This window comes from Camelus bactrianus, chromosome 5 (genome assembly GCF_048773025.1).
Source record: "Camelus bactrianus isolate YW-2024 breed Bactrian camel chromosome 5, ASM4877302v1, whole genome shotgun sequence".
In the NCBI taxonomy this organism is placed as follows: domain Eukaryota; kingdom Metazoa; phylum Chordata; class Mammalia; order Artiodactyla; family Camelidae; genus Camelus; species Camelus bactrianus.
This window is the reverse complement of record NC_133543.1, coordinates 66,619,168-66,632,475: the sequence shown is the minus strand read 5'-3', so window position 1 is coordinate 66,632,475 and position 13,308 is coordinate 66,619,168.

Genomic DNA, 13,308 nt, shown 5'->3' with positions numbered 1-13,308 from the left:
GCTGTACATTACATCCCCATGACTATTTATTTTATAATTGAAAGTTTGTACCTCTTAATCTCTCTACTTATTTCCTGCATCTCCACCCCACACCCCCTTGTATCTATGAGTCTGCTGCTGTTTTGTTATGTTTGTTTTGTGGTTTAGATTTCACATATAAATGAGATTATACAGTATTTGTCTTTCTCTGTCTGATTTATTTCACTTAGGATAATACCCTTTGGGTCCATCCATGTTGCAAATGGCAAGATTTCATTCTTTTTTATGGCTGAGTAGTATTCCATTATATATATATATCTACCACATCTTCTTTATTCATTCTTCTATTGATGGACACTTAGGTTGCTTCCATACCTTGGCTGTTGTAAATAATGCTGCAGTCAACATAGGAGTGCATACATTTTTTTGAATTAGTGTTTTTGTTTTCTTTGGGAAAATACCCAGAAGTAGAATAGCTGAATTGTACGGTAGTTCTGTTTCTAATTTTTTGAGCAACCTCCATGCTGTTTTTTATAGTGGCTGTACCAATTTAATTCCCATGAACAGTGCATGAAGATTCTCTTTGTATTCTTGCCAACATTTGTTATTTGTTGTCTTTTTGATAAGAACCATTCTGACAGATATGAGGTGGTATCTCATTGTGGTTTTGATGTGCATTTCCTTGATGATTAGTGACAGTGAGGATCTTTTCATGTGTCCATGTGTCTGTGAGCCATCTGTATATCTTCTTTGGAAAAATGTCTGTTCATATCCTCTGCCTGTTTTTCACTCAGGTTGTTTGCTTGTTTTGTTTTGTTTTTTGATATTGAGTTATATGTGTCCTTTGCATATTTTGGATATTAGTCATTTATCAGACATACTGTTTTGATATATCCTCTCCCATTCAGTAGGCTACTTTTTTGTTTTGTTGATGGTTTCCTTCACTGTGAAAAAGCTTTTCAATTTTATTAGGTCCTATTCATTTATTTTTGCTTTTGTTTCCCTTGCCTGAGGAGACAGATCCAAAAAAATATTGCTAAGCCCGTACTGTCTATGTTTTCTTCTAGGAGTTTTATAGTTTCAAGTGTTACATTTAAGCCTTTAATCCATTTTGAGGTTTTATTGGTTTTGTGTTTTTTGTGTTTTTTTTTCGGTATGTTGTATGAGAAAGTAATCCAGTTTGGTTCTTTTGCATGTAGCTCTCCAGCTTTCCCAACAGGATTTATTGAAGCTCTGCTTCTGAACTCTACAGTATCTCAGATTTTTTTCTTTACTCTTTATGCCTAGCTGTTTTTATCCTAAAATTTAAATTTTTGATCAAAGGGCCTTATGAAATTTACATAATCCCTATTGATAAAGTAAATAAAATGCATCTGCAGCAACAAAAATTTCATAACATTCCATTGTTTCCTCCTCCATGTAATTAGGATATTATTCTACACCCCAGGAAAAGTAAATTCTATTCTAAAAAAATGTGAAATCCTAACTTCTAAATCTGAGATAGTTCTAATTCACTGTGTTACCTTGAGCAGATTTCAAGAGTGCTATGCCTCAGTTATTATCTGCAAAATAAGGGTAATAATAAGCACCTACATTAGAAGAATATTATGATGCCCCTAAAGGATTACTTCAACACATCTAGGATAAAAAGAAGAAACATAAATTGACATTGAAATTCCCTTGGATATGAAATACTCAAACAGAAGTTATTAATAAACTTCCCAGGAATCAGAGTTTTAAAAGCTTTTCTATAACTGGAGACCCAGTTCATCTCTGAGGACACTGGCTTGCATGTCTCCCAGAAAAACAATTTTTATAACATGTCTATAATATAATATATTTAATATAATGTATAATATATGTCAAGCATTCCAATTGATTATTGGTAGTATAAAGAAATATGTTTGATTTAGAGATTGATCTCATATCTTATAACCTTACTAAACTCACTTATTAGTTCTAGTAACTTTTTTGTAAATACTTCAAGCTTTTCTATGCAGAAAAATATTTGTCTTTGAATAGGCAGTTCTTCTGTGCCTCCTTCCCCTTCACTCCTCCCTTCCTCCCTTCCTCCTTTTTTGCCTTTCTCTCTTTTCCTCTCTTTCTTTCTCCCAGTTCGTGAAGATTACAGATGACATATGGAAATGTGTACTGTAATAATATCTGCCTATTCTTGGTGACTGATGGTGTAGAAACAATATTATAATCTCCTATTCCCACATCACTTTGAAAAGAGACATAAATCAGAAGTAGAAATTTTCCTTTAAGAGAAGGATTAACCATAGTTAAACTAAGAAGCAACCCCATGGGCCTTTAGTTTATCCAGTGCAAAAAAGTTGTTCCTGCTCTGAAATATTTGCAGGAACTTCTGGATTATAAAACTTGTCACTGGACTATTTGTGACTACAATCATAAATCTCCACTCATTTTACTACATTTGCATTGACTACACTCTGATCTTCTGGGTTTCACTCTCCCTAAGCTTCCTGACACTCTAGTCTGTTGTTATGATGAATTAGCTTGATTGCTTTCTGAATGTTAAACTGGTCTTATATTCCTGGGATAAACTCCACTTGGTTATGATGTATTTTAATGCTTTTTTTTTTCCAGATTCAATTTGCTAGTATTTTGTTGAGAATTTTTACATCTGGCCTCATGAGAACTGCTGGACTGCAGCTTTATTTTGTTGCAGTGTATTTTTTTTTTTCTTCTTCTGATTTTGGCATCAGGGTAATGCTCTCCTCAGAAAATCAGTTGGGAAGTGTTCCTTCCTAACTATATTTGGAAGAGTTTTTGTAGAGTTAATATTATTTCTTCTATTAATACTATGTAAAATTTGCCAGTGAAGGAATTGGTGCCTGGAGTTTTTGTTGTTGTTGTTGGATAGCTTAAAAAAACTGTTATTTTGATTTCTGTAATAGTTACAGGGCTGGTCAAGTCATATGTTTCTTTCTGAGCTTTATCTGTGTCTTTCAAGGAGTTCATCCCTCAGCTGGACTGCACCATACGAATGGTTTGCTCAGACTTTACTGTAAGCACCAATGGCTGTGAACTTCCCTGCATTGATGACTCTCAGAGGTTCTATACTCTCACGCTTTTAGCACTTCATTGAAAATTTTAGCTGAATTCTTCCTCTTGGCTTGTATGGCATCTAGTGGAGTCTGTCCCCTATAAGGAGTGCTTGTGTCTTGATCACTGAAGGCTCTTGACTTTCCTTATATTTTGGCTTAGTTGGTTGCCCTGTGAACTCAGTTCTCTGATGTGTTCAAGAAAAGTTTTGATTTTGCAGATCATTCATTTTTTGTTGTTGTTGCTGTAAGTGGGAGTGGTATTTTCTTTCAGGCTTTCTGCAACCTAGATGAAAGCTTGAAGTCTAATGATCATTTTAAAAAAATGATTCTATTTAAATTTTACATATAAACCAACATTTATGTGTGTGTGTGTGTGTATATACATATATATATATATATATATATACATATATATATATATATATATATATATATATTCATATCCCCTTTCTTCTTTTAGATGAATGATGATATACTAGACATACTTTCCTTCACTTTAATTTTTTTTTATCTAGTGTTATATCCTGGAGAGGATTTCACAATGGTGTAAAGAGTACGTATTTGTTTCTTTCTGCAGCTGCCCAGTCAGCACCATCAGGTGCCATCCCTCAGTTGGTTCGGTCATCCTTCTATTTCAGGATGTTTGGGCTGTTTCCATCCTTTGCTTTTACAAGGAGTTCTGCATACATCATTTCTTATTATTCTGGTTCCTACACTTCACTTCTATATTTAATACCTTTTTATATGCTTAATACAACATTTTTGCTGCATTTAATATGGCTATGTTTTGTGCTGCTTTGCACCCAGAAACCCATCCATTCCTTCTTCATGAGTTTGATTCCTAAGCCAGAGGTTCCTACACTTTTTTAGTCCATAGAACCCTTAATGTCTCCGCAACTTTTTCATGGTCCCTGACGCCAAAAACAAAAACCCCGAACAAACAGTTCTTTTTCAGTAAGTAGTTAGATCCAAATAACTTAATAAGTATTTGAGTTTTAACAACTTAGTAGCCACTTGAAAAAAATAATACATATAAATTGAAATGGAAAACAGCATTAAATTTTATTGTTAAGTAACCACAATTTCTAATGGGGTATGTGTGCCTGTTGGGCCCTACATAGCTTCTCACACCTTGGGATCAGATGAGAAATCACCATCCTCATTCCTATCTCTCAGTAATTTTCATTAAGCATTTTTTTCTTTGTCTCTGCAACCATGAGAAACTAGCTGTGCAAAAACTATGACATCATCAGAATAAATATAGTATAATCTAATGTTGAAATTGAGAATACCTTGAGCAACTAGTTCAAGCCATGTTCCACAGATGTCACATATCACTGTGTTTCCCTCAAAAATTAAAAATATCCCATGCTGTCCCTTTGAATTCATTCTGACGCCACAGGGCACCTCAGGGCACAGTTTGGAAATCCCAGGCCTTGCCATCTTGCCGCTGTAGTTATCATAGGCAACTAAAGATCCTATGACCTATAAGTACCTTCACATCCAGGTTAGCCTTCTTTGAATTTAACAACCACATTCTAGTTTCTGACAGCATCAATATAGTCACACTTTGTTTCCCATTTCTTATTACCATTCTTGTACCATTTTATTCCCCAAAGACCCAATTCTGAGTCTATTCTCTTAGGTTAGGGAATCACCTACCACCTTCTGACTTCCTTCTCTATTTAATCACTTTCTCATTCTGCTAGAAAGTAGTAAATTCCTTATCTCTATTGACAATTCTCTAAATTCCTAAACTCAACATTTAAAATACTAAATTAAAAAATATTATTAATACTTTGTTCCTTATGACCCGCATGACATCACTGAATGCAGAGTTGTAAAGAAATGTACAGTTGCACGCTATCGATGCAAAAAGCTGAAGAGCATAGGTAATAGTGAAATATATTTTAAAAATTAGGGTATGATGAGTTTTTAGTTTTTATTACCTTTGTTTTAAATATAATGTACTTAACTGTAAATTTATATAAGGTATTTTAAAATAATGGTCATGTTTTTAACAGCCAGCATACCTATTTTGAAGAGCTAAATTGTGGGAATAAGAAAACTTCAGCGATCCTGGAAGAAACAGTATATAATAACCCTGGAAATGGAAATACTAACCTTAATAAGAGCATATTCATAGGACAGTTTCCACTTTATAAGCATTCTAACATATGCCATTTCATTTAATCTCCAGCAGTCCTGTCAGGTGGGTATTATTTTGCTTGTTTTATACACAAGGAATTTGTTTCTCAAAAAAATTCAGTGATTCATACAAGGCCATGCTGTAAGGGAATAAGAAGATCAGTCTTTGATTTTCCTCAGGAGGAATTATTTATTTTTATTTGTAAATGTCCATATCGGGACATACAGTTCAGCATTCCTATCAACAAGACTGAAGTCATAATGCAAACATAATAGTTTTGGAGCAGGGGGAGTGTACACATTGGTAGAAGAGCATGTTAATATAACTTACATGAGCAGATGGGGAAGCAGGAACTTTAAACATGGCAGCGTGTGTGGCAATATGGCGAGGAAAATGAATGGGCTGTGGTACCAAGAAGACCTAGCATTTCATCTAACATCCCTCTTGACTTTCTTGCTGTATGAATTTAGGCAAGTTCTTAACCTCTTTAAACCTAGGTTTTCTCCTGTGGAAGATGGGCATTATAGCTCCTACTTAATAGTGTTTTTGTAGGCATGAAAAATATCCTGAAGAATCCATCACTGAATAGTTCCTCAATTATTGTCAATATATTGTTAGAATTATGCTTCTGTTCATTTTTTGTGCAAAATTTTAGGAAGTAATTTATTAATTACTTAACACTTAGACCATTTAATTAACATTTGAATGAACGTATTATACATACATAAATGTATATGCATACACAATTTATACATAAATTAACTGGTTGTAGTTGCACACATTATTTTATATTCAGCCTTTTAAAAAATGAAACTATTTAAATATAGACTTTTCAGGTACCAACAATATCTGTATACATATATGGTTCATATGATTATTTTTCTTGCTTATATGCCTGGTACCAGAATGACATAGCACAATTTCCTTAATCATTTTAGGCAGGTTTGTTTGTATAAACAATACTGCTTTACCATTTATGGGATTATTGACTACTGGACACCCACATATGTGCATGATGAAGTAACATACCCTATGAAACGTTTTAGACTTGGCCTCAAATTTCAGCTCAGTTATTTCCTGGCTTTGGAATCTTGGACAATTTATTAATTTCTCTAGAATCAGTTTCCTTGTATATAAAATGGGAATAATAGCATCTATTTTAGTCTTGAAACAAATAATATTCTATCCCCTTCAGAAGGGATGCTAGGCATTAAAGAGAAAAAAAGTAGGAAGAGACTGAAGCCTGAGCTCTGAGTGAAAAAGTTGAACTGTCAAGCAGGGAACAGTACAACATTGTCCAGGCTCTGGCGAGGGGGTGAAGTTTAGAGGGAAGATAAATGGAATAATAGATCTTTTAAGGCACAGACACTGCCCTGTATCTCTGTCCATGCTAATAAAGCCAAGTGTTGCTATTGTCTGTGGTTTCTGGGCTCTGCAGGTTAGGTAAGCACTGGGCCAGCTGAGGTGGTCTGTCACATTTGCGGGGCATCCACCTGGTGGTTATGGCATCCACTGCCTCTGTGCTCTCAGTTAGGTGTCTGCCTTGGAGTAGTGGAGTCTGGTTTATTCCTGTTGTGTGCCTGACTTAACCTCAGTAAGGACTATGCACTGTAGCCCCTCCCCTACTCCTTCATCCCAAGTCAGGTCTAAACCAGAGTGAACAGTCTGGGTAGCCAGACCAAAATTTATCAAAGGTAAAAACCTGAATAATTGTTAATGTTTTCAGAATTATTAAATGGAGACATCACTTGAATTAGGGCTTAGTTGTAGGCCTTCATCTTTTTTCAGCCTATACCTTAGTCTTGGGCACCCTCATCCACTCTTGGGACTTTTAATCCATCTAAATGCCAACAGCTCAACTTGATCCTGACCACACCTCTCTTCTAAGACTTAGGCATTTATATCCAAATGCTCATTTTGCATCTTGACATAAATGTCTTACATGCGTATCACAGTTAACATGTCTCATATGTTCCTATATATATACATATAGCTGATAATGGGAGATAGTAGATCATAGTGGTTAAGAGCATGGGCTCTGGAGTTTTATCATGCACCATGTACAAGCTGAGTGAGTTTGGGCAAATCACCAAACCATTTGGAGCTTCAGTCCTCTCAACTGTAAAATGGAGGTTAAAATAGTACTACCTAGAGTTGTGTGAGGACTGTAATAGGGACGATGTTGTTAAAACACAAAAATCTTTATCTATAATCTTTATTTTCAAGATCAGTTGTCTTGTTATAATCTAGTATTACTAAATGAAATTTAGAAATGAAATTTATAGTGGTTATTCTGCTTACTAACCAAAATATGATGAAGTACTTAAGCATCTATTATAATGAACTCTCATTTATCTACGCCAATGAAACAACTTAAAAGCAATTAGGGATGTAGTAATCCAGCTGCACAATTAAAGGTATATGCTTTTGGATTAAGGAGTAATGGTATACTTATACAATGGAATATTATTCAGTCATGAAAAGAATGAAATCTTGCCATTTGCAACAACATGAATGGACCTTGAGGGAATTATGCTAAATGAAATAAGTCAGACAGAGGAAGGCAAATACCATATGATCTCACTTACATATGGAATCTAAAAAGAAAAAATTAAACAACTAAGCTCACAGAGACAGAGAACAGATTGTGATTGCCAGAGGTGGGGTGGGGTGGGTGGATGAAATGAGTGAAGGAGGTCAAAAGGTACTTCCAGTTATAAAATAAATAAGTCATGAGGATGTTTTGGTCACTAGAGTTAATAATACTGTATTGCATATTTGAAGTTGCTAAGAATGTAGATCTTAAAAGTCCTCATCATAAGAAAAAAAACTGAAACAATGTAAGATGACGGATGTTGGCTGGACTTAGTGTGGTGATCAGTTCACAAATATAGAAGCATTATGTTGTACACCTGAAACTAATATAATGCTCTATGTCAATCATACTTCCATACAAAAGGTATATGCTTTTGTGCTTGGCATTTGACCATGAGTGTATGAATATATGAATAACAACAGCTAAATTTATTGGGAACTTACTATTATAGACCAGGCACTGATTTAAGAATTTTACACATTTTAACTCTCTCAATACACATAACAACACTATGAGAGTTGCAATAGTGCAATTAGTATGACCCCATTTTACAGGTGAAGACACAGAGGGGTTGGTTAACTCACGCAATGCTGTGCAGTCAGTAAGTAACAAGGGTACGATATGAACAGAGGCAGCCTGGCTCCAGGGCCTGCACTCCTGATTTGCTTATTCCAGGGTTTATCGCCTATTGTCTTTAGAATTCAACTAAAAACAAGTAATAAAACTATATGAGAAAGACCTGGTTGGGATGAACTAGGGAGCAGTTAAATTATTTCTGGATGGCTTCTCTCTTTATTCCCTTTTTACTTCTTACACCACCACATGAAGAAGAAAACATATCTGTGCACATCGTTCTGAGAAGGTTGCTAAATTTTCTGAGACGCTTGCTAAATGTTCAAATGGGTAATTGGTACTAGAAAAGTTTACTTAAAAGTGAAATATGTGAAACAAACCCAGAAATTTTGTAGTAAATGTTTAAGGAAACAGCCTTGAATCATATTATTTTGGAAAATGAAACTAACACTTAGGAAAATAAATTTTGTTATCTTATATTTAGCAAAATTTAGGTTATATGACAACTGTCCCATAATTTTTGAATGCACAAAGAATGAATTGTGGGGTTTTTTGGTAGGCACAAGAAAAAAAAAACATGTATGAGAGCCTGATTGACATCTTTCAATTCACATTTGATTGACCTGAAATGGTCCAAGACAGCCAATTTTGCAAACATATTTGAGAATGTCATGCTTCATCAGTTTTCCCAAAGTTGACTCTAAATATTTTGATATTCAAAGCATTGTCTCTTGAATCACCTATTGTGATATAAATGAGCCTTGTCGATTTTCTCTTTAATCAAAAGCTTTTCCAGTGATCCGTGGAACATCATTTTGCAGCTTTGCAACATTAGTAAAATCACTTTGCAATTAATTTTCATTTTGTATATTTACACTAGATGTTTCCAACATCATCAGTAGCCAAAAACTAACCCTTCGTGATTGAGGATAAATCCTAGTGTTCATGGAGGCAAGGCAGGAAAGAGATGTTTGAGTGGAGACAAATTTTCTAGTGGTCAAGTCCTTATTGAGTGTTTGTGGCATGTGAAGAATTTCCCTTTTCTACTCAACACAGTTTCTGTGGGACCTCAGATAATAAATCATAAATAACAAATATTCCTCATTGTTTTGTTTTTCTGTTAAACTACAAAAGTAAGATTATATTTTGGCAAGAAGTCAAATGATGTGGGAAAGTAGAAAGGGGAAAACTATTCATCCTTTTTTCTCGCTTCCAACTTGGTATTATTTGTCTATCAAAATAGGAACACTGAAATGATATGATTTAGAAATTCAGATTAATTAGACTTGAGAGTAAAAAAAGAGAGCAGCAAAACAAACCAAAAGCAAGTAGGAATGAGATTTAATAAAGACAAAATTTGAAATTTGAAACAGATTTTTAAAAATTAACTAAAAAATAAATAAAATAAAAAGCTGTTCTCAGAAAAGATTAATAAGCCTGATTAAAGAAAAGGAAAAACATTAAAAGAAATAAACTGAGGAATTAGAAAGGGGATATGAACAGAGATATTAAAGAAATTAAAAAAAATTTTTAAGAGAATATAATCTGTAATTCAGTGGCAATAAATTTGAAAATCTAGAGAAAGCTATTTCTGGTAAATACAAATAAGCAAAAGTGACCCAAGAAAAGGAAGAAAACAGGAAAAGTGTTATAAATATAGAAGAAATGGAAAAGAAAGACACTAGGCCTGAGTGATTTTTACTACTGACTTCTTTTAAATCTACAAATAATGGACAATTCCTTTATTTTAACTAGTCTGATTCATAAAAAATTATGGGGAAACTCCTGATTTATGAAGCTAGCATGGTTAAATACCAAAACCTGATTACCCCCCAAATTTATGAGTATGGATGCAAATATTTAACTAAAATATTAACATATTGAATCCATCACCAAACTGGAAGAAGATCATAGCAAAGTGGAATTTATTCCAAGATTACAAGGATAGGTTTCCTTGTTGATCACCTAAATGATGAATAGATAAAGCCAAGATCTTAACAGAAAGGAGGAATTAAGCAACAATGTCCAGAGGTTTAAAGCAAGTAATTAAAGTGATTCCTTTAATACACTCATAGCCAAGAATTATTCTTGATAAAGTGCAATTACTCTGAATTCACCAAGGATATTTATAAAAGTTGTAAAAACTAAAATTTACTATTTAGTAACAAATGATCATTTATAATCCACATAGCCATATAGTAATATCAATAGATGTTAAAGTCTGGCTGTTTAAGAAAAGAATATAATAGTGCATTTGAGATAGTACATTTCTGTTTTAAGCTAACTAAATTATAACCAAAATAAAGAAGACTATTTTGGGAAAAAATTTTTGATGATGGCTATAATGTATATTCCTTAAAATCAAAATAATTTTTATTAACATATTTTTGCACTTCAGGGAATTTTTAATAGCTTCTTTTTTACATTGATCAAATAAATATTTAGTTTAGAATTTGAAAATTAAGAAAACATACCCATACAGATATCATCATACTTAAGTTATGAATATGAGAAAAACATGATGAATGTAATTTTGTTTTTCACTTAGAACTGAAGGGAAGTGCCTCAGACATTAAAGTGATGAGACTTAAGCCCTCCAATCACTACTGCCTAGCACAATGCCTGGCACCTATGAGGTGTTTAAATATTTGTTGAATTCAACTGAAATCAGTTTTGTAGCCATTGAAAACTATTTCACAGTTTTATTCATGGAACTGTCCTATGATAAGAAGTCAGTGCACAAATAGTACTAGGTCCTGGTCTCATCTCTGTACTAATAAGCTGTGTGACCTTGAACAAATCATTAAATTCTTTGGCCTTATTCAGCCATGACCAGTACATTCTCAGTCCTCTAGGACATAATGATCCACTTTTTTTGGTCTATGAATGAATTTTTGTACCTACCAATGCTAGATGAGCTTCAGAACTTAAAAAGGCCTGAAATATCAGCCAACCAAAGAACAGCCTTCCATGGGATAGGCATTATTCTTCTCTAGCTCTCTTCAGTAGAGCTGTAACGTGAGTCACAAATGTGAGCCATGTTTTAATATAAAATTTTCTAGTAGCCACATTAAAACAAGTAAACAGAAATAAGGTAAAATTAATTTTAATCGTATATTTTGTGTAACTGAATATATCCAAAACATTGTCATTTCACCATGTAATTAGTACAGACATCATTAATGAGATCTTTTGTATTCTTTTTTTCATGCTGTCTTCCAAATCCATTGTGCATTTTATAGCACATCTCAAATAAGACTTGGCACACTTCGAGGGCTCAGTTGCCACATGTGCCTAGTGACTACCTGTATTGGCTAATGTAGTTCCCAGGCCTGCTGACTTCATAAAATAGTAAAAAGAGTGTCTGCCATTATTGTGTAAAGTGTAACATGATGCCCAAATAAACTTTAAGATGATTCCCTAGCACCACAGAGGAACATCAAGGAAGTTTACCTTTCTTGACTTGTAGATGGGTGAATTGGACAAGAACGCCTCCAGTGTCTCTTCCATCTCTGATGTTAATGCTGTGGTTCTGTCAGGGTGCCTGGCACGGAGCGGCCAGCAAGCACTGCTGCACATGGTGTGTGGATTATGTACGTATACCTTGTCTCATTCCATGAAAGCTCTCAGGCAGAAACTGCTTGTGGAAAGATGGAAAGTGAAAAAAGAGAGAAGGAAAGAAGGGAGGGGAGAGGAAAGGAATAAAGACAGGGAAGGAAGAAGTGGAGGAAGAAGGAGAAGGGAAGGGAGGAAGGAGAATGAGTAACTGGAGAAGGGTCAAATCTCAGAAATGCCAATCTCCATTAGGTTTATGGGTAATTATTTCCAGTATCAAGTGAACTTTCAAACAGAAGACTTAGCTGTTGGGTGCAGTGTTCTTTTAGGCTACAAAGTACGTTTTCAAAGTAGACCATGTCCCAAGAACCCCTTAGACTGTGGACTTACTTACATGTGGCACAGGCCTAACACACCTTGGGCTTTGTGATCACAGCCCTGTAAACTGTGGAGTTCACATTGCCTTGAGAATGACCAAGCACAAAATCTGCAGTTCGCTCCATAGCTTTTCATGTTCAATGGTATTTAAAAGGGTGTGATGTTAAGGTAAGTATATTTCAGCTTGTAAATTTTAGATTTACGTGAAATCTCCTAATGGTTTAAGAGGTACTGTCTGTTGAAGTCCACTTTATGAGGACAAAGTATAGGCTAGTCTAGTTTTAGATGAATTTCTGGTTTGGGGTTAAATTGGGAGATAAACCTCCAGAGGGTAGAAGCGAGGAGGGGGAGTACCTACTATGACCAAAAATAGGGATTTCCAGTGTTGTTTTCATGGCAATTGAACTAAAATGCAGGCCTTGTTCATGGTTGCATTTGTTGGACTGTGAGTTACTTGAGAGCAGGGAAGCTATTGCACTAGCACCTAGCATCACCCCTAGCACATAGTAGGTGATTTCACCCATCTCTGGTGACCTCAAGTATCATCGATGAGCTGACAGCATTCAGTCTGTAACTTTAATCCAGGTTTTCTTTTTAGTTCTGGACCCATTTTAATCAAGACCCATCACTTGGTTGACCTGCGGGTGTTTGTAACAGTGTGTCCCAGACTGAACCCATGGTTCTTACTGGACCTGCTCCTCCTGTAAGGTTCCTTATCTCAGTGAACGTTCTGGTCATCCACCCGGTTACTCAAGCCTGAAACCTTGACTCATTCAGTTCCCCCACCTACCACAGCTCACCAACCACAGAGCCCTTCTGAGTCTCCTCAGGTGGATGTCTTGGATCCATTCCCCTTTCTCCATCTGTGCTCACAGCACTTGAGTCCATCTTATTTCCCCTGACTCCTGCAAAGGCCTGTTTTCCCTGTACCCACGCAGGCATCTCTGCACTCCAAGCACTGCAGGGACTTTAAAGTATGTAAATCAGATCCCTTTTGCCTCCTGCTT